The sequence below is a fragment of the Limulus polyphemus genome, unplaced genomic scaffold (genome assembly GCF_000517525.1).
Source record: "Limulus polyphemus unplaced genomic scaffold, Limulus_polyphemus-2.1.2 Scaffold245, whole genome shotgun sequence".
In the NCBI taxonomy this organism is placed as follows: domain Eukaryota; kingdom Metazoa; phylum Arthropoda; class Merostomata; order Xiphosura; family Limulidae; genus Limulus; species Limulus polyphemus.
This window is the reverse complement of record NW_013665855.1, coordinates 300,401-322,710: the sequence shown is the minus strand read 5'-3', so window position 1 is coordinate 322,710 and position 22,310 is coordinate 300,401. Positions and strand designations below refer to the sequence as shown.

At 33.5% G+C, this 22,310-nt stretch overlaps 1 protein-coding gene across 1 annotated transcript in view; it reads left to right on the top strand.

Annotated features, from left to right (window-relative positions):
• Positions 1 to 12,484: 12,484 nt before the first annotated feature.
• The window catches only part of LOC106478738 (dystroglycan-like), a 42,947-nt gene continuing 33,121 nt past the window's right edge, over positions 12,485 to 22,310 (top strand). Inside the window, exon 1 of the mRNA XM_013939298.2 lies at positions 12,485 to 12,637. The gene's annotated coding sequence lies outside the window, so the exon portion shown is untranslated. The remainder of the gene's footprint in view (positions 12,638 to 22,310) is intronic.

Here is a 22,310-nt window from a genome sequence, read left to right as displayed (position 1 = left end):
AACAATAAAGGAAAACAAACACCACTTAAGAATAATAGTTTTTATACTAAGTATTGAGAAATAACATGTAAATTATTTTATTTTAAACGAATCTGAATTTATTTCAGTGATCAGAGAAAAGACGTCAGGAATATGAAAGGGAACATTTTGTTCCATTGAGTCCACTTCTATTGAACGTGTATACGTTTAAAGATGAAGGCATTTGATTTTGTCCAAGTAAACATGCTTTTAAAAAAACGTTGGAAAAACAAACCTTTAAACCTCGAGATGAAACTTACCAATCGAACCTTGACAAATCATGGGGATACTTCTTCATATGAATGGTACTTAAAAATAAATTCCTAGTAAATCAAAATTTGTTTCTGCGATACAATGCGAGAAGTACCAACTTCCAGTTTCTGTGTTGTTTTTATAGAATGGAAATTTTAACTGCCAGTTGAATCTGTTGTAACGTGTGGAGAAAAGTGCTGTTTTTGGTCCTACCATACACACTACACCAGTACAGTTATTTTCCCCGTTCTGTTGAACTATTATACCCCCTGTCTGGTTTGTTTGAACCTTACTTCCTGGCGTGTTACTACGGGAAATATTTCTTTAAAAATCTGTAAAAAACCAGTTATCTGGTTTTCAACTATTTAAATTTCTACAAAGTAAGTTAACTATGTAGCTCAGGATTAAATTTAACTTTTGAGATGGTTCCCATTAGTCAGGAAAACCTGTAAAAGTGATTAAATTATATATTTTGTGCTCCTTGACTAGGAAGACTCGAATTACGTGTGATTCGGTGATGCTTCTTGGGGACGGATGGCGAAGAAATGTATTATCATTAAGGCCACAAATATCGTATACATGTTAATTATGGCACATTAATTTTCCTATTTTATGCACCAACATTGTTTACCGTTAATTGTCATGGAGTATGAAGGCAGCCGTTATTATAGATTACGTAAACAATAGTTGGTTACCGCCTAAATGGGAGCGTTATGTTTCTCGACAAAGCGTCGTCTCCTCTACCAGAAACTAGGGCACGAAGGGCTGTTTTATTACAGACTAAAAGTAATAGCTCTTTCATAAATTATTATTTAGAGATACGCAGTTTTCATTAAATAAATTATTTTCCTCTTACAAATTAATCCCGTCACACCAAACATGGTCGCCCCTTTCAGCCGTGGGGCGTTATAATGTGACGGTCAATCCCACTATTCGTTGGTAAAAAGAGCAGCCCAAGAGTTGGCGGTGGGAGGTGATGACTAGATGCTTTCCCTCTATTCTTACACTGCTAAATTAGGGACGGCTAGCGCACATAGCCCTCGTGTAGCTTTGCGCGAAATTCATAACAAACAAATTAATAAAACAGTTTTCAAGTCAATTGTCATAGAAGGAACATAGTACCTTGGGTACAATTACATCACTGACATATTTGAAATATGTCAAAACTAAAAAGAACAGGGATTATTTTGGTAAACCCATTCAGTTCAAAGATAGAACAAATCTTCACAGTTTTAGTGGGTTTCTATTTCATACCTGTACCAATAATTATTGAATTAGTTATAAAAATAGCTATAATGATTATGTAAAATATTAATTTATCAGTAATTGTGTTTTAATTCGTTATAAAACAAAATGTACATTATTAAGCACCGCCTGTAGCACATAGCGTCTTGGTGGGTATTAACAGCTTGGGCAAGGGTCTTTGACAGGTGATATTTGCATCTTTGGTCACAGTTAAGGAAACCCGTATTGAGCTAAGTGTGGATGGCGATGTATAACATGAGTAATTTGTAAATAGATTGTTTCATTGTTTGGTTGTAGTTAATCACAAAGCTACACAATGGGCTATCTGATTCTGTGCTCTGCCCACCACGGGTATTGAAACCCGGGATTTCTTACTTTTCAACAGGAAAATGTTTTTTGAAAAAAATCTACAAGTATGATTTATACAGTTCTGAAAAATCTAGCACTCGCGCTACATTCTGTCATATTTTCACCTTGAAGATGACTACTGTTTTTCACACGTGTTCTCCTTTACCAGATTATATTGTACATAAAATAAAACAACTTGTAAGAAGGTTTTCCCTTCTGCTGCTGACTTTGTTTACCATCCATTCTAAAAGGACAAATATGAAACCCATCACCGAGATGCATACCACCTCTGTATATTAGCAAAGACAGGTGTAGAAATTAATGTGATCTCCTGTAAATTTCTACAGTAAATTCAGCTATAGCAGGCTAATAAGAATAGTTATTTTGTATTAGACTACTTCCACGTGTCGTAAACGTATGCTTTGATTATTATAATGTGGTATTATACTAAGAAGTGCAAAGCATGTGTATAAAGAGTTGAATTAAGATGGTAATCTCCTTTACCCATTTTGTGAACTTATTTACATGCATCTATCCATGTCCCCAATTATCTGTTTTTATAAATACACCTTTAATTATCGCTCACAAATTTAGTTTTGTGATGTGTCAGTCATTTAAACCTAAAACTATCACCATTTGAATGCTAGTTATACACCTGCTAAGTAATCCCACTTTTTTTGCAGGAAAATGAGTTGAACTGTGACTGATACATTTCTAATCCACTCTACTCTAATCATCTGCACTTAGTGGAAACTAAATATGGCGGGGAAAGCATTATACACTCTATATATATTCCCCTCAGAGGTAAAGGAGTTCACCCAATCTCGTGTTCAGTGATTTTTATCGAATAATGCGATTTACTTCTACCTTTTCAGTTCTTGATAACAACAAATGTATTGGCTGTTGTGTATAACAAAATGACAATTTGATATCTACACTAGATGTATGCGTAAAGGAGATCACGTGCCTAAAAGAATAATAATTTTAGTACAAGCTCCAAATGGACATACCCAAAATATCTCTTGATACCCTGCGTTTGGGGCGTGATCAAATCAAATTATATACTTCCCGGATTGATTTTAGACTAATCTTTATGGGCCAGGTGGTTAGACTCGCAATCTGAGGGTCGCGGGTTCGAATCCCCGTCACACCAAACATGCTCGCCATTTCAGCCGTGGGAGCGTTATAATGTTACGATCAATCCCATTTTTCGTTGGTAAAAGAGCAGTCCAAGAGCTGGAGGTGGGTGGTGATGACTAGCTGCCTTCCCTTTAGTCTTTCACTGCTAAATTAGGGACGGCTAGCGCAGATAGCCCTCGTGTAGGTTTGCGCGAAATTCAAAAAAATAAACTAATCTTTATTTGTAATTGTTGTCTTGAAAATAAACAACCGTAAAGGAGAACAGATGACGTGTTATTTTGAATATTTTTATATTTGAAAAGTAATAGGACAATCAGCCAATAACACATTTTAAAAATATAAATGTTTACTAATTAATCAAAATAAAGGCTTGAGTCGTACTTACAATTTTTCTGTTTGTATTATTTGAAATTAAATTTTTCTGCTGGCGACATGCTACTTTTAACACCCCACCATTATTTATTTCATTGGTTTGCTATAAAAACTTAACATATGTTGGGAAAGCTCTGTTCATCATCTATCGTGTAGAAATTATGTTACTGTAAGATACATACTTAAAGAAATTTGCACCAGAACACTGCCGACATTAAATTGGACACTTAAGAAAGCCTGGTCCATACCGCTGTGCCACAGGGAGCCAATATTTTACTGAGAGTAAGTAATGAGTCTCTTGGAAGGGTTTCCAAGAATACCGTTACCTGTTATTCACGAATCTTTGTCACGTTATAGCGCCCCAACGACTGAAAAGGCGAGCATGTTTGGTGGGACGGGAATTCAAACCCGCGACCCTTAGATTGCGAGGCGAGCGCCCTAATCACCTGGCCATGCCGGGCCTAATTGATAGTTCTGTTTTGAAACTATGAACTTTCAGACTACGATATGCACTTATAGGTCGAGATATTGTGTGGTCGAGTCCCGTCGATGTGTTAGTGTTTTTCATTTGGTCTAAAACCAAGGACCATACCACATTACAAATAATGTAATTAAATGAAGGTTTTTATTTAGTAGTAGTTTTTACTTGAAGAACAACGTTATGCAAAAACAAAAAGAAGGACTTGACATTTGAGTCACTGACGATCATTCTTGGGTGCAATGACATCCGTATCTGTTCCTTTCCAGTTATAGTAGCCTCTAAAAGTACCATTGTACATCGTGATAGTGTTGGAAGAATGCAGGCCGGATTTCTCAAAGGAAATAATTTATAACGTAATTATTTGCAAGTGTAAACGATATGACGACCTCTCGTGAACAAACAAAACTTGCTTGAAACTTAAAGTATTTCAGGTAAGTTCATCTGTCTATAAATATATGGCCAGGTGGTTAGGGCGCTCGACACGCAATCTGTGGATAGCGGGTTCGAATCCCCCGTCACTCCAAACATGCTCGTCCTTTCAGCTGTGGGGGCGTTATAATGTGATGGTCAATCCCACTATTTCTAGATTTTTCTGTTGCGGGTTATAAATACTTGCAGATACAGAGTGTAAGTAAGAATTTAAAGTAAGTTAGTGAAAGTGAACTTAGACTGCGTGATTGCTAATTTAGCCGTTATTGGAAATATCTAAAGTGAGTTTAACAGAGATAAAGAAGAAGAATTTGTCAGTTGGGTTTTAAAGTAATTGAATTAGCCTGTGTGGATTTTTGACAAGAAAAGAGAATTATTTAGAGTTTTAGATATCCTATAGTGTAAATAATTTGTGTACATAAGTTTTACTTGTTTTGAATATATTATTTTAAAACAAGTGGATTGTTTGCTGTCCGTTTAATGTTCGAATTTATTGCGAACAAGTCACAGACACCTACTGTAAAGAATCCTCGGCCCTATACAAAACCCGACAGGAATCATGTTGAAAATAATACAGCTAGCTCTATAAAACAAATTAACTAGAAGTACGTAATGCCATAAATCAATATACAAAACCAAAAACCTGTAATGATTGAAATGCATTGATTCACTGTTATATTTTCAGTATTTATTCCATTAACACCTCATCAGGTTCAGCCAGCTTTGGAGATTTAGGTTAGTCCCAACCCCCTAAATTAACTTTGCAAAATAAGCTTCCGACGTCTGAAATTAATATTATATTAAATATTGTAATAAAATTAATTTTTTAACGAAAATGTCCAATATCATTGCTTTCTGGTGAAGATATCTTGAGATTTAATGGAAGGATAATAAAGGAAGTTCTTAAGATTGTCATTTGCTTTTAATTAATACATTTTATTATAACTGCCTGACATGTTTGTAATGTTAGATATACATATTATTGGTTGAAAATTCGCAATATACAAACACACACATAACACATTCTTGGTTTGCAAATGTTAGGTGTCCACGATAGCTTGTGCGCTGTTAATTCTAAAGTTTCGAATCCAGATTTTTTAAAGCGTGTGTACACATTTTCTTACCAAATTAATTTTGGTAATATGTTTGAACGTAACGATACAATATTACATAGTCACACCTATTTACACGTTAAGTTGATGTGTTTGTTGACCATATTCTACGTATAAATATACACTTATGTTTGTGATAATGATATCAGGACTTTTTTTTTTAAGTGCAGGTACCAGAAGTACAGTTTGCACATTGTCCTAGTTTTCTTTATATCATTTTTAATGCCTTATTATTTTATTATAGCTATACGAAAGGAGACGAAAAGTGTTCATATTTAATTCTTTTTATAAATATTTATAATTAACCGTAAATGGTTATTTTGAATATTCCTGGCATTTATAGATTTAAACTTTTCGACAAACGTATTTGATTGTTCGGACATAAGTAGTCCAGGACTGAAATTTGCATCCATGAATATTTATTTTATCATTAGCAGAAATAAATACTAAAACGTACGCATTGGTATTATGATCATCTGATGCTTTCAACACTTACTGTTTGTATCTGTGGATGATTTATAACTTTTATAAAATCGTCAGGTAGAGATAAAGTCAAGAAAGAAAGAATAACCGTAACAGTCAGGCCTTGACGTTTTAGAAATAGAAAACCAAGATTTAAAATAACACGGAGAAATAGGTAATAACAGAGCATTAAAAAAATAAAGAATGGAAAACAAGTTGAAGCTGAAAAAATTAAAGAAGTTAGAACGATAAATCAAACATCCCAGAAAAATTTATGTAATGTCAAAAAATATCAAGCTCAGAAAGTTAGAGAGAGAGATTAAAAAAAATAAGAAGCAATATTGAGATATCGGATATAATAACAAATGATATCCATATAATGAGCTAAAAACTATCAAAGAAAATTCAAGATATAAGTTTAAAAAATGTGCTGTGCCCACTACAGAAACTGAACCCGAATTTTGGCCTTATAAGGCTTTTCAAGAGTCAAGGTTGCTTCTGTAAGTAAAATGAGAAATTTGTTTTAAAAGCACCGTCGAATACTAACTAACATTTATTAAGATTATGGCATGGAATGTTTATTTTGGAATTTAGGTTAACTACAAACAACGGGCTGCAGTTGGAAGCTCAAAGAGTCAACAAGCCGTGACATACTTTAAAGAGCATTATCATTGTGCCAGTCAATCACGATGTCTGGTTTAGAGTAGCCGTCGTCAGCAGTTCTATATTAAATATTGGTTATGTTTGAACGTTAGGGTTTTGTGACCTAGCTGTTTAGTCGAGTTGTTTGTAATACGCTGATCACTAAGCAAATGAATAAGATTTAGAAACTACCTAAATAGCAAACACCTTTTCTTTGTATAAAGAAAATAAAAATCGCAATAAAGCTATTTAGTATAACTAATTAATTGAACTTAATTTTACAAAATGATCACAAATATATACAAATTCATTTTGCTACCAATGAAAACGGTATTCTTCATCTCGTATTTATTATCGCTTCTATTGTTAATAAAGTTACTGATTTTCAAGTAGAAGGTTTAATTTCTGAAGATTTGCCATTTTATCATAAATAAAAATTATGAATGTTTAAAAGTAACTAATATTGCGAAGTATAAGCTGTTTTTCAGCGGCCTGGATTAAATAGCTGAATAGTATTTAAATTTGTATAAATATTTTATTCTGTTACGGAGGCGAAATGTTCTAATAATATCGAATATTACTGCAATATGTTGACTCGAGGTTATATAAAAAAGCGACAAACTGAAGTATTGATCTCTAGAAGTTTGTTTTAGAATTTTGCGCAAAGCTTCAATAGGACTGTATGCTCATACATACCTCTAGAAGTAAGGTAACTCGAATTGAGCGCCCCCTTTCCCCCGGTGGGACAGCGGTAAATCTTCAGATTTACAACGCTAAAATCAGGGGTTCGATTCCCCTCGGTGGACACAGCAGTTAGCCCGATGTGGCTTTGCTAGAACTAAACACACACACACACACACTTAGCGCCCCCTATCGTACTGTAATCTATAATGTCGCGATTGGAGATAGACGGAATATAACGACTCGAGTTTTGGGTCTCGTTTTGAAAATATTACAACTTTTGTAGATGATCCTGTGTGCTAACTACTTAACCTGGATTTATAACTACTGAATTATATGGGTTAGAAGTGAGAACATAAAGAAGACCTAACCAAAATGGATTTTTACAAATATAATTTAAAAGGCTATTAAAATAAAATGCCAATTAAAAACACTTAAATATAGTAACCCAAATATTAAAACTAAAAGTAATATTCAACAACAAAAATTATTAAAACTGCAAAAACAATTCCTGTATTAATTTCTGTCATTTGCTAAAAAAGAATCAAAGCTGCAATAAAAAACGCACTATATTTTTGCCTTGAAACTAAAGAGGATGTTGTCATAGCTAGAGATAAGACAAAGCTAAAACTTTTAAGGGTTATAAAGTTTCACAAAGTCCTAAATTTGATACAGACTGGTTTTGTACAGTAAATTAGTAAATAAATAATAACTTCATCTTGAATCACGTATTTCCTGCAATTACTTGTTTCTAAACGTATTCAATATTCTGAAAGATGCAAGTAAGATAACATATTTCTTAAATTTATTGATCCAAGAATAATTATTAATTAAATTGAAAAAAAATTCTTTCAGAAACTAAAGACGCCACTCATGGACAGGACCGAATAGGGTAAAATTCTTTAAAACATTTCCCAGAAATTATATTCAGAACTTGGCTAATTTACGTAATTAAAAGAACAATGTGTGTCAGTCAGTCCGTGCGTGCGTGACAGCTCACATGGAAACCCAATATTTCTATTGGCTAATTATGTAGTGGCACTTTTACGTTTATACAAGTGCAAAAGTAAACGACCTTAAACGTGCATTGTTCGATACTAGTGCAAAACTACTACGTTTAGAACATTAAAGACAATTAATTACTTCATTGACATAAACAAACATATAAGAAAACTCATTAAGTTAATTCTTTACTTTTCTGTGATGTATAACTAATACATTCTCCTTACATCTCAATACAAATTCCAACAGATGCCTAACGGCAATTAGGCCTAAATTTTAAAAAAACCAGCTAATATGGGATAGAAAAAGTACATCATTTAAAAAACAACGTTTCGCCACTGCTAACCGTGGCATCATCAGGTACTCAGCGTATATGTACACGACACTTAAATACACCTAATTGATGACGTCAGAAACATAACCTTAAAGCTTAGCATAAGTATAAACCTTCTCCTTGTATCCCTTTATTAAAATGGTTTCTTTTATTTTACGTTTATTAATATTAGGTTCTCGACAAATAACTTTAACAATTTTATTTTCACTGCAATGTTTTGAATCATTCAAATATTAGTAGACTTGTGACGGAGCATGTTCATGTTCTGTTATTCTAGTAATTCCAACCAATCTCTCCTATATAGAAATTATTAACAGTCCGTACTGTCTACAGTGTAAACTAGTTCTTTATCAACAGTAGTTGGTATAATTCCATTTTTCAACATTATATATAAAACATTTTTTCTAGTAAAAAATAAATAAATTTACCTACAGATGGAAGTTTATACATCATTTCTGTTTCTTTCCACAGTTTTTTTTTATCGTATTTGATAAGCCAGGTACATAAGGAGTTACACAATATACCAAATCGTCTGAATGAATTTTCTTTTTTCTGTCAACCTATCAGTTCTTAAGTATTTTTAACCACAACAATAAGATAATCATTCCTCTTCATCAATACATTTTCCAGATAATGCACTTCCTTATCCAGTTCTTCTTTTGAACTGCAATTAGTTTTGCAATAGTCAATAAATTTTTTTATAGTCACTATTTTTAGAAATTTGTGATGAGCTGACGACCAATTCAAGTACAGGTTAGTATGCGTTTCTTTTCCAAATACTTGCGTTTTAAAAGCATTATTAACACTACTAACAATGACATTGAGAAAAGATAACTCATCCTCATTCTCATTGGGTAAATTTAATATTAGGGTGTGGTGAATTTAAAAATACTAAAAATGATTCAACCATTTGTCCAGAAACAAGACCAACAAATGTATCATCAATATATCTGACAAAAAAGAATAATCCTAGATTAATCGTACTTTTAACTTTATAATCAAGCATGTTCATAAAGATGTCAGCTAGAACAGGTGCTACTGGACTGCCCATACTTATTTCCTCAATCTGATCGTAAAATTCCTCGTTAAATTGAAATACACTTTGTATTGTTTAAAAATTAACATTTGTTTTATAACTTCTGAAGGAAGTTGTATTCCTGGATTTTCATCTTGTATAAAGCAAGAAAGAGCATAATCAATAGATTCATTGATTGGTAGTTGCTTGAATAATGATACAACATCAAAACTAACTAAAAAATTACAAGGATTGAATGTACCTAATAACTTAGTAAAATGTTCTGTATTTTTATAACATACTCTCCCTGTAATGCACAAGATCTCAACTTGATATCCAAACTAAAACTTTACCTAGGTTTAATTAAACGCTTCTCTAGTGCAGTGTTTCTCAAACTTTTTCAGCTCGCGGCTCGCTTTTTAAAATAAGTCTGAATGGCAGGCGTAGTGGCACCCCCCACTCCCTGACTAAGACAGGCAGAAATCACTGTTATGCTGTGTATCAAGGATAAAATAAATCAAATTTGAAATTATAAACATTTATTAAACTGATAATAATTTTACATTACTAAATAAAAATTACTTAATAATTGCAAAAATTCCGCGGCACACAGTTTGGAAAGCACTCCTCTAGTGGATACAATAGGTATGAGAGGTGAATCTTGTTTATGTATCTTGGGTAACCCATAAATGTAAGGTGTTTTTGCATCATTAGATCGTTAAAAATTATAAAGAGAATCATTCAATAAATTTCTTTTTTTTTAATCTAGTAAAAATTGGTTCAGTTTCTTTTCTCTGTTTTTTGTCGGGTTGTTAGTTAAAAGTTTATAATGCTTTTGATCAAACAATAATTCCCTCATTTTACTTAAATAATCACAATAATTCATCGTCACAACAACATTACCTTTGTCAGCGCCCCCAGTGGCACAGCGGTGAGTCTGCGGACTTACAACGCTAGAATCCGGATTTCGATACCCGTGGTGGGCAGAGCACAGATAGCCCATTGTGTAGCTTTGTGCTTAATTACAAACAAAACCTTTGTCAGCTTTCATAATAACCAAATTATTATTTTCCCGTAATTGTTTAAGTGCTTTCAGTTCAACTTGTGGTTAGGGGGCGCTCGACTCGTAATCTGCGGGTCGTAGGTTCGAATCCCCATCCCACCAAACATGCTCGCCCTTTCAGCCGTGGGTGCGTTATAATGTGACGGTCAATCCCACTATTCGTTGGTAAAAGAGTTGGCGGTGGGTGATGATGACTAGCTGCCTTCCCTCTAGTCTTACACTGCTAAAACAAACAAACAAACAAAACGGTTCAACATTTATTATTTTAGATATAATACCTTTAGATTTAGTCACCAATCTTCTTATTTTCTCAGAAAAATCAGTGAGAACATTAGATAAATAATCGTTTTTTGTTGGTAAAAGAGTAGCTCAAGAGTTGACGATGGGTGGTGTTGACTAGATGTCTTCCCTCTAGTCTATCACTGCTACGTGTAAGAAAAATATAAATTGCTATTTATAAATAATATCTTATTGTTGCATATTTAGTTAGTTTAATAAGTTGTTATTTATAATTAATATCTTGCTGTTGCATATCTAGTCAGTTTGATTGTTGCGTTTTGTTTGCATTAGTCCGTTGATACAAAAACGACTTTTCCAAAAAAAAAGTCATTTTTCATTCGTAAATAAAATTAATATAATTTTCTGACTTTATTTGCATTATGCGGCATTAGACGAGAAGTTTCCACTTGCCAGCGAAGTATCCATTAATGGCATTGACTACATAATATATCAGTTTGCAAAACCTGGTGGTTAAACTTCATTTTTTGTAATTAAAATATAATTCACCCTTGAAACTCGAATTAGTCTGCTCACCCTGCTGTGGGAATATTATTCTGTTTATTTTGTGTCAGTGTAGTGTTTTCTTATAGCAAAGCCACATTGGGCTATCTGCTGTGTCCACCGAGGAGAATAGAGCCCCTGATTTTAGCGTTGTAAATTCTACCGGGGGGATATTTTGTGTCAGAAAATTGAAGCACATTTTTGACTTTACGATATACACCCCATAGTTCTAGATAGAGTTTTTACAGTAACACACACACGTATTTGAAACTGACTCATTTTACACAATCCAGGAATGATTCTAGGCATGTTTGTTTCTTGTTAAGCAAAAAACTACACAATGGACTATCTGTGCTGTGCCTACAACGGGTAACGAAACCAAGTTTTTAGCGTTATAAGCCTTACCATTGGGTCGCTGGTGGGTGGGCATAACTAATTGGTGGCAATAGAAGTTTACTTATGTTCTGTTTCTCTCTGCTGTCTGCAACCAAACACTTACGGCCTATACTTTCTTCTGACACCCTAACTGCCAGATGTCTCCTTCATCATCGGAGTCTATTTAATTAGTGCACTTCGACTGTCTTCAACCTAGGTTTATTGTCTTTAAAACTGTCATTAAATAACAAACTTTCTAAGATAATATGTATATATATATAGACTCCTGTATTTCTTTGGAAACCACTTTGATGCCATACTGAAACAAAACATCATTGAGGCCCTATATGCAGCCTTAAAGAAATCGGATAAAATTATACAAATAAGTCGTGGTTACTGGTGAACCTTGCACTGTATCAAATAGTATGTGTAACAGCCATTGGCACAATATCTCCAGAGGAGCATCTCGGCAGAATAACGAATTCCAGATATGCTTCAGTAAGTTCTAGTGAAGATAGACCATTCCTCTATTACAGGTTTTAAAAACATAGGTGGCAGAAATATACAGTTATTGCTGAAATTCGACAAACCAGTTTACATTTAGTGATAGAATTAGTTATTTTTTAACAAGATTTAAGCTATATGGTTTTCAAAGTGACTTTTAATTACAGAAATACGTTATTTACTTCCCTTCTCCCTTGCTAGTGGATACTTCCAAACAGGGTCACGTGACTAGCATTCAGCAGCGTGCTGATGCGAGATAAGGCGGCGTGAGGGTCGGGGAGCGGCGAGTCTATGTTATCGATTGAAAGAGAAAGATTCTTCCTTCCACAAACCTGTGGGTTCGTTGTCTATGAGTTTAGAGATTTCTTACGTTCATTTGTAGGTAAGATTATTCATATTATTCTTTAGTCTATAAGTGAAACACGGCTTTTGTTAAATAATATTTCATTTCTAAGACACCATTTTTTAAGGCTTTACTCTCCATCCACAACTGTAAATGTTCACTGTATACATTTGTTCCTATGTCTTTGTGTACGTAATTTTTTGAAACACTAAATTTAATTTTAGTAAAACTAGAAGTAGGGAAAATTGCGAAGAATAAATTACGACATAAATAATTTAACCTCTTTTGAGATTCAGAGGTTATTTTTAGTTACATTGTGGGTTTACGATGTGAGGGTAACTTGCATGATGATGTAGCTTGCACTGTGATGAAGGATATAACGCTATTTTATCAACTGAAGCAATAAGTTGAACACATGAACTATTCAGTTATATTTAGTATAACTTAGGTGTTCATGAAAGCAAAGATTTGATATAAATTTCTCCCAGTGATTGTACTGCGGTACATATAGTGGGCGGCACTTGTCAGACAAACACTTACTGAGCAGACTCAAATTAGTTGTTACTATTACTGGGCTGTTTAATTCACGAAAACCAGAGTATGCAATTCTGTTTCAGTTAAACAAAGGATAAAAACAAAAACAGCTCAGAAGGGTCTTGGCGTTATGGCAAAGACAACGTTGTTAACACACTCGTGTTAATAAAAGCATTAACGAGATACACGTGTTCTTATTAAATTTTAACGATCTGAGGGGAACGTAAGTGTTAGTAGTGGCGCATAGCAGTAAGCGATTTTGCATATATAAATCAATGGAGTTCAACATATTGAGTGTGTGCGTGTGAACAATTACCTTTCAGCCATAGTGTACCTTGAAACTTCTGATATCTAGTGGATTTCGTATTGATTAAAAACCTTGCATTGCGTCTTTCTAAACTACTGCATACCAACTCACTTAAATTGAAAACAAAAAGTTATATATATATATATTACAAGGAACAAGTAAATACAAAAGTAATAATTTTAATCACACTTTACTTCTTTGCGTTATTACTTTTTGTAACATTAATTACCCTTAAAAATGGTTCAAACAGAGGTGAGTTATATCTACATCTTTTTTCTCTCGTGCCAAGTGCTTTCTTATGTGGGAATTTGATTACTGACTGTCTTGATACTGTAGTTCTCGTGACTCCATGTTTAAATATTCTAAACCATCAAAGCGCTGTTCTCATACGGAAGGATACAACGAGCTTGTAAAAAGAAAATATTTAGATAATAATAATAATGTAGATAATTTTTTGTTTGAAGTTAAGCACAAAGCTACACAATGGGTTATTTGTGCTCTTCCCACACGGGTATCGAAACCCGGATTCAAGCATTGTAAATACGCAGACATACCTGCTGTGCCACTAGGGGGCAATGTAGATAAAGAATGGAAAGGACGAGAGGTTTCAATATCTTGGAAAAGGGAAGACACTTTATGCACTTACGGCTTAATGTTGTTTATCTTTCAGGTTATTTGTTAGCTCTATTCTGTTTCTACAGTGATCTACCTCCGAAATATATTGTTCTTCTTTTGAAACAGCACATAATCTAAGACATTTTAGTGCTATCACAGCACCTCGACGTCTATTTCAAGTTGTAGGTACAGGAAATCATATTTGTTCAATATTTCTTTGAGATTACCTAAAAAAAAACATGGATGCCTTCCATTAGCGTATATAATAACCGAGTCACAAAGAAAGAGATCCTTTGTTTAACTGCAATCTAAATTATATTACGATGAATCATTTCTGTGTAACTTAGAAACATATTTTCATATCAGTTATAAGCACTCTCTTATCGCTCGTGCAACAAATGAGTTAATGGATAAATCAGTTCGGATGGTATTTTGCATTGTTTAATCACAAGATGCTAAGGAAATTCTGAGATGTCGCTTCCCTGCATCATTTTCAACATTTGACTTCATAACAATTGAACAATCTCTCTCAGCTCAGCTGACAACGGAGGTAACGAACATTAACAACTGAAGCGATTTTGCTTAAGGCCCAAAAGAGGCGAGTGGGAGGATGATGCATCATCTTTTGCGACTCCCCAGTCTACCTTTATGTTTGTTAAACGTTTTTGTATATTACATAAAAAGTTTTCCATTAGCAATCGGTTCAGCGAAAAAAATCTAACTCGTGTACAAAATTCGCTGTTGATATATACATATATAGGTTGCATTTACATAAAATTAATCCTAAGAACTAGGTTTATTAAGAATTAATCGCGAAATAAAACCTCTAAAAAGAAATTTTTATAAGATGGGTAATGTTTTTTATTTGATTTTTCCATTTACTAATAATGCCTTTGTAAGATAAATCTACAACAGTACTTGTAGCTCATATCTAGTATTTGTGTGTTCTTTAAGTCAGATATACACTTTTTTTCGTAACGTTACAGTAAGTAATAATATTGGTTAAAATGTTAATACGTTTAGTTTTATTATTGTTAATTTTTATTATTATTATTTTATTATAGAGATTCTTATGCATTCTTAGCTTAGTATATGGATTTAGGACTAACCTAAATATCCTAAACATTGTAAGATATTATTGGGTTTACGGCCACAAATATCCTTAATAGCGAGGATACCTAACTGATATCGATTAAACAATACATTCTAATCTTTATAAGTAAGGAAGCAAGAATGGTATATTTATTTAGCTATACTCATTACCAGGTTGATTTTTAGCCTTGCTCTAAGAGTACGTAGCTATCTGTGATTGGAAATTATTTTTAATTCGTTATGGAAACAGAATTAAATTTTAGACTGCCTTCTAGCTGTAAACGTAGGAGAACTTGGAGCTCTTCATATAGTGATCCTCGTGAATTTCTGGTATGCGAAACATTTAAGCATAAATACCCATTTCAATATGTCTGTACAAGAACTTGACAGTTTTTTTTTCTCTCTTATAAATAGTGTAGTTTTAGGATGGCATGTACATCTGTGTACTTTCAGGACAACAGAAGGTAAGACGTGTTAGGATTATGTTTGATTCAAGCAGCAATATGTAATATAATATTAAGATAGGTATTAGGTACAGACATAAAGCAAGCTGGTAATGAGTACCTTATTGAGTACACGCATACAAGACAGTTTCCTCTAGAAACACTGAAAAAAATGGATGTCCAAATAAGTTGTTTCTCATTGTCACCTTAGTATTAAGAAGGTTTTGTTCTAAGCATTTAATTTTATGCAACAAGAGCACGAGATGCCTGTAACCTAACAAAAATAAAAATGAAATGCTTATAGTTGATTGTTTCTTCAGAATTTATTTTAATTAATTTCTAGTCTCCATGTTTACAACACTTATCTAACATTGGAAGTAAAAAAGCATCAAAAACTCGAGAACTGACTTATCAATTTCCCTAGTGTACAACCCAAACAACATTCCTAATTAGCGTTTATTGTCATTATCATCTTTTTACACGTTTTTCTTCATTATACTACAGTCCAGTAGCTCCTATAAAGTTATGTTAGAAAAATAGTAAACAGTATGTTCTCATCGTTTATCAAAAACGTCAAGGCCTTACCATGAATTCCTCTGCTTGTCATTAATTCTAGTTTTGTGGTAGCTTTGTAGTCTGTTTAAAAGTTTATAAAAAAAAATTATGTTAACATAAGAAGAAAACGAGTCAAATGTTTTTATTTCCTTTTTTAAAGAAGCAAATACACGTTAATATCACAACCAAGTACGCAGAATTGGTTTGAGTGAAATCCCTTTATTTGAAATTTATTGTTTATACGAATACATCTACATATAGTTTTGCCCCTAGTGGCACAGCGGTATGTCTGCAGACTTACAACGCTAGAATCCGGGTTTCGAAAGCCCATTGTGTGGCTTTGTGCTTAATTTCAAAACAAACAAATATATAGTTTTAAAAATACACAACAGGGGAGTATTTTTCATCCAGCTTTCGTACATATTCTATTATCGCAATTCAATTTAAAGTATATAATTCCGTTGGTATAGGATCAAAAATGATAATTTATGAAATTTCTAAGCCAAAGCACAACATACTTATATTTGACAAGCACGATATTTCGCACAAGGGGTTATGGCACAGCAATAAAAAAAAGTTTACAAAGTTTGGATTACTTTTAAAAAGCACAAACGGGTTTAATCTCCCCATCTTCAGTACTAAAGATACAAGATCGATTAAAAATAGGGCAGTATAATTCATTATATATTTAGAATATTGGTGCATGTTCAGTATACAAACAGGAATAAATATTTTAAGAAAGTCGATTATACTGAGGTTAAGGTTAATTACACTTTATAAGGAACGGTGTTTCAATTCCCACGTGTCCTTGGAACTGTTTGCTCAATTAATCTGATGACCATGATTACGTACTGTTTCCCGACATTGTAATTTCAACTGTAAGAAGCTTTTGTAAAGGATGGTGAGATCAACCTTAAGAGATGCATCTTGGAATTTTTTTTTATATAAATGTACATAAAAAGTCGGCTTCCAAGACCATGATTAACCAAAAACAAGGATATTCCATTGGGAGGACTTGACAGGCATGTGGTCGAATGGGGTTGATGTGATTCCAGTTTCTTCTGTCATCTTTTTTTCATGAAAATAGTCGTTGATTTCGAGGTGTGGTAGGTAGCTTGTAAGCTTTTGTTAGTTTCAAATAAATTCTCTATAATCTAGTTAACGATACCAGGAGATATGCTTAGCCTCATCATATGTATTTTTGGGTCAGAAGGTTCTCTTTTTTATTGGGTTAGTGTCGGGTTTCGGAGCCTGTCGCTCTGCTATGCGAGTTTTCTCACTTCCACGGAGAACACTGAAAATGTTTCGTCTCTTGGATCTATATCATTTAACAGTCTCGATCTGTGAATATTTATATTCCAAAATGCTGTCGAATGATATAGAATTTGTCAGGAACCATGTACATATGCGCTATACATGTTGTCTGTGGTCCCACGGCTAGCAACTATGCCGACACACATTAGCATATATAACTCGCTCACGTAAAGTACAATTAATTGTGTATATTAGCTATTCTACTTTTATTCAGTTAAAATTTATGATCAAGTTAAATAACAGTCATTAGTTATAAAAGTAAATTTCTTTCCTTGTAAGAGTTCCACTGTTTCTTCACAAAAGAATGAGACAAAAAACTACGCCATGTTTTTTTTTCTTTTTAAGGAAACTTTTTCTTGAGCTTTAGCCTATATTTTGGAAGTATATTATGTTCATTGAAGAAACTAATTTTTTTTAAGTTAGCACCTCCCTGGATTATAACCAGTGTGAGGAGCAATGTTTGTGGCCCTGTTGTTCTGAATAAAAATTTCATATGACTATTGAGGAGTATTAGAAAAAAATTGCCATTTTATTCTGTTTTGTTGGCAATTGGATATACAATATATACAACGAGATAAGTTATTAACACACAAATATGCAAATGGTAATATCTTGCTAAGAAAACCTAATTTGCAAAAGAAAATCCAATTATTCCAGCAGCGGTATAATATATGAATTAAACTCTATGAACTTTGATATATTGCGCTAGAACAAATATATTGTGTTATGTTTCTTTTCCTCATATACAACGAACTATTACCATCAGTAAACAAGACAATAGTTTACCCTGTTTATTAAATATAATATAGTTACTGTTAACGGTTAAGTTCAGTTTTTTATGAAGTTTTACTCAGAAAAGAACTACTCTAATATCTCAGCCTGTATTGTAAATAATATTTTTACTTAGATTTTAGTTTCTACAATCTACACAATTTACTTTTAACCCTAAAATCGTGAATAGACCCCGTACAGAAATTGATAAGTTTTGGCGGCAACTTTGAACAAGAGAAGATATGCTAGACCAATTTCTCAAATAAAATGTTTGCATAAGTTTAAGGTTCAATCATTTGTTCCGAAAAATATAATGGAATTTTCTAAATGTTGTTTTTGCTCAGGGTTGTCTAATTTTGGCCTTGATTTGTACTGTGAGAATGGTTTTCAACATGTTCATGACATCTAGGGCACTCTGTGTACTTAGAAGAAACGAAAATAAACGTTCTTCATCTATTTCTTATATTATTCGCTGTTGAGATCTAATCAATCAAGTCTACGTCTGCCAACCACTGAAAAATATAAGGCAATAAAAGTGGTTAAAATAAAAAGAACAAAGTATCTTAATTTTGTATTCCTTCTGCTTCGTATTTGAATTTTCAACTGACACAATAGGACAAAGATGACTTTCTAACATTCTCCCAATATATATTAAATAATTTAGCGCCAAAAACAGGCGTTCTATGGGTAAATTACTTTGCGAAAGGCAATGGATGTTTACCAAAATTTTGACACAAACGTGGTAATCATTTTAAAAAGAAAATTTATCTGCAAAAGGTGAACTAATGAGCACAAAAGTTATATTGTTCGAAAGCTCTAATACTAATTCTCGTTGAAAGGCAATTTTAATGTTTTTTTATAGTTTGCCGATTATTGTGATGTTCAAAATAGCCACTAATATTTGTACGAACTCCAAATTTTAGGGTTAACAACAAAAATGAAAACAAATGTTTTATTTTTGATAGTATATATTTAGCAAATTTTCATAAAATAAGAGCGACACTTGGCTAATAAAAGGGCCTCTGTGTATAAGAATTTAAATTTTCAATCTAAATGTCACCTTATGTACAGGTACGCTAAAGGGCGAAGCCACTATACTATACGATCCATAATTTTCAACTACTGATCAGAGGAGAAATAGCCAGCCAGGATCATCTGCTGCCAATGGGTTTTGTCTGGTTATTTGAATTGAATAACTGGATTGACTGTCACAGCTGAAAGTGCGAGCATCATCACGTCTCGAGCTCTGGACCTTTCAGCCTGACATGTAAGCCTTCTCGTCAGTTTAGTGCATTCGTATTTCAAAACGATAGGCCCGGCATGGCCAGGTGGTTAAGGCACTCGACTCGCAATCTGAGGGTCGCGGGCTCGAATCCCCGTCACACCAAACATGCTCGCCCTTTCAGCCGTGGGGGCGTTATAATGTGACGATCAATCCCACTATTCGTTGGTAAAATAGTAGCCCAAGAGTTGGCGGTGGGTGGTGATGACTAGCTGCCTTCCCTCTAGTCTTACACTGCTAAATTAGGGACAGCTAGCGCAGTTAGCCCTCGTGTAGCTTTGCGCGAAATTCAAAAAGAAACAATGAAAACGATAATTACTTATTCTTTAACAATTCCCAGTACGGGCAACTTTTAATATATAAAACACATCTTTAAAAATGTGTACAAACTAACATCAGTATACATAAAAACTGTTATAAGGATCTCGTTCATGTGGAAAGGTCTCGCAGGACTCAAAAGATCGAAGATATAGGTCCTAAGCTTACTGTTTCTCATTCTTATAGACGCTTCTGGTTGTATGAGATTATAGCTGATACGTGAATTAGAAGTCCTGTAAATACTAGCACTATTAACAAATAGGAATTTGAATCAAAATTATTGTTATTGTTTTTTTTTAATGTAATATTATAACATTTAACATTTTCCATCAAAAATCGTTGGAAGGATGTAAATAATAGTTTATTTCTGATAGTGTTAGTTTCATTTGTCCAATATGTTGCAAATCAGTAACTTAATCATCAGATCATTTTTCTATACTTTCCTGCCTGACACGGCCTGATGGTTAGGACGATCGAGATGCAATTTGTGGGTTCGAATACCCTCACCACACATATTCCCTTTTTAAGCCGTGGGAGCGTTATAATGCTACGGTCAATCCGACTATTCATAGGTAAAAAGGTATCCCAAGAGTTGGCCGAGGGTGATGTTGACTAGCTGCCTTCCCTCTAGTCTATCACTTCTAAATTAGGGAGGAATAGTGCAGACAATCCTTAAGCACTTTTGCGCGAAATTCAACAAACAAATAAAGTGTATAACTGTTCACTTGTATTTTTCCTCTTTTTACATAACTGGATTATTTAAAGTACGATACCTTGTTCATCAAATTTATTTGTTGATAGAAAAGTTAGTAAGTAATTTTGTTTTTATTTCCCCTACCATAGCTTCGTTTAGGCCTAAGTTTAAAAGGTTCTGAGAACATTACAATATTACTGAAAAATTACGATTTTCTATCAAAAATAAACAATATTTTGTAAATAAAAGTATTAAAATCAAAATTTGTTGTTTTATTTTTTCATGTAATCTAAACAACGTAAGAGGGGATATGCTATAAAATTTTATTTGAATCAGAAATGTGCACAAAGCTGTTATCTGAACATAACCGTTCCTAATTTTAAACTGGTAGGCAAGAGAATTGTTTATCTTCGGATACACAGTGTAGGTGTAGGTACACTAACCATTTGACCGTGCCCGACCTGCGAAATGTTTTCCCTATAATTGTGGATTTGCTTCTACTTATATAAATGTTATGTATTTACACAAACAGAAATGCGGCGCTCACCTATGTATAAATTTGGAGAAAAGCAAGTATTAGACAAAACAGTTTTAAATAATACAAGAGGAAATCCTCAATAGCCGCGGCACTTGAAATTATTTTAGGCAGGATTAAAGTAAATTAATATATGAGTACTTTTTTTTCTTTTTTTTTTATTAGCTATATTTTTTGAGCGCCAGCAATACCAAGCGTGGGCCGCGCTTATACCCGATTCGATTTTATTACTCATAAGGATCTCTACCAGCCTACCCTCAAACTGAAATTCTTTTAGGTAGAATTAGGGTAATTTAATATATGAGACCTTGGGCATGGTCAAATATTTCAGTCGAAAGGGTTTGACCTCCTGAGTCCAAAAACTGTAACTAGATCTCAAATTGGCCAAGAAATGACGGATATATGAGCTAAAAGTTTGTACTTGAAAAAATAAACAACTAAACTCAGAGCCGTTCTATGAGCCGCTCATCCGCGGCTAAAAATGGAATTAAACCAACTACTGTTGAGAAAGAATGTATGAACTGTTAATAATTTCTATTTTGAGGAGATTGGTTGGAATTTAAGTATTAAAATAACAGAATATGGACACACTCTGTCACATGTCTACCAACATTTTAAATATACAAAACATTGCAGTGAAAATAAAAAATTTAAAATTATTTGTCGAGAACCTAATATTAATAAACGTAAAATAAAAGAAGCCATTTTAGTAAAGGAAAACAAACCGTTAATAAATCTAGGGGAGAGTCATTCTATGAGCCGCTATGCCGCGGGTAAAAATAAGAATAAATACCAACTAGCATCAAGCAGTAGGGTCGGTATACCCGTGACTAGCTGAAGATTGTGTAGTACGGGCACTATTGGCTCTAAATAGTAATATCTCAGTAACACAAGATTCCAAACTGCAATTAATGAATGCTCTTTTCGGGCACTATTGGCTCTAAACAGTAATATCTCAGTAACACAAGATTCCAAACTGTAATTAATGCTCTGTTCGGGCACTATTGGCTTTAAACAGTAATATCTCAGTAACACAAGATTCCAAACTGTAATTAATGCTCTGTTCAGGTACTATTGGCTTTAAACAGTAATATCTCAGTAACACAATATTCCAAACGGTAATTAATGCTCTGTTCGGACACTATTGGCTCTAAACAGTAATATCTCAGTAACACAAGATTCCAAACTGTAATCAATGCTCTGTTCGGGCACTATTGGCTCTAAACAGTAATATCTCAGTAACACAAGATTC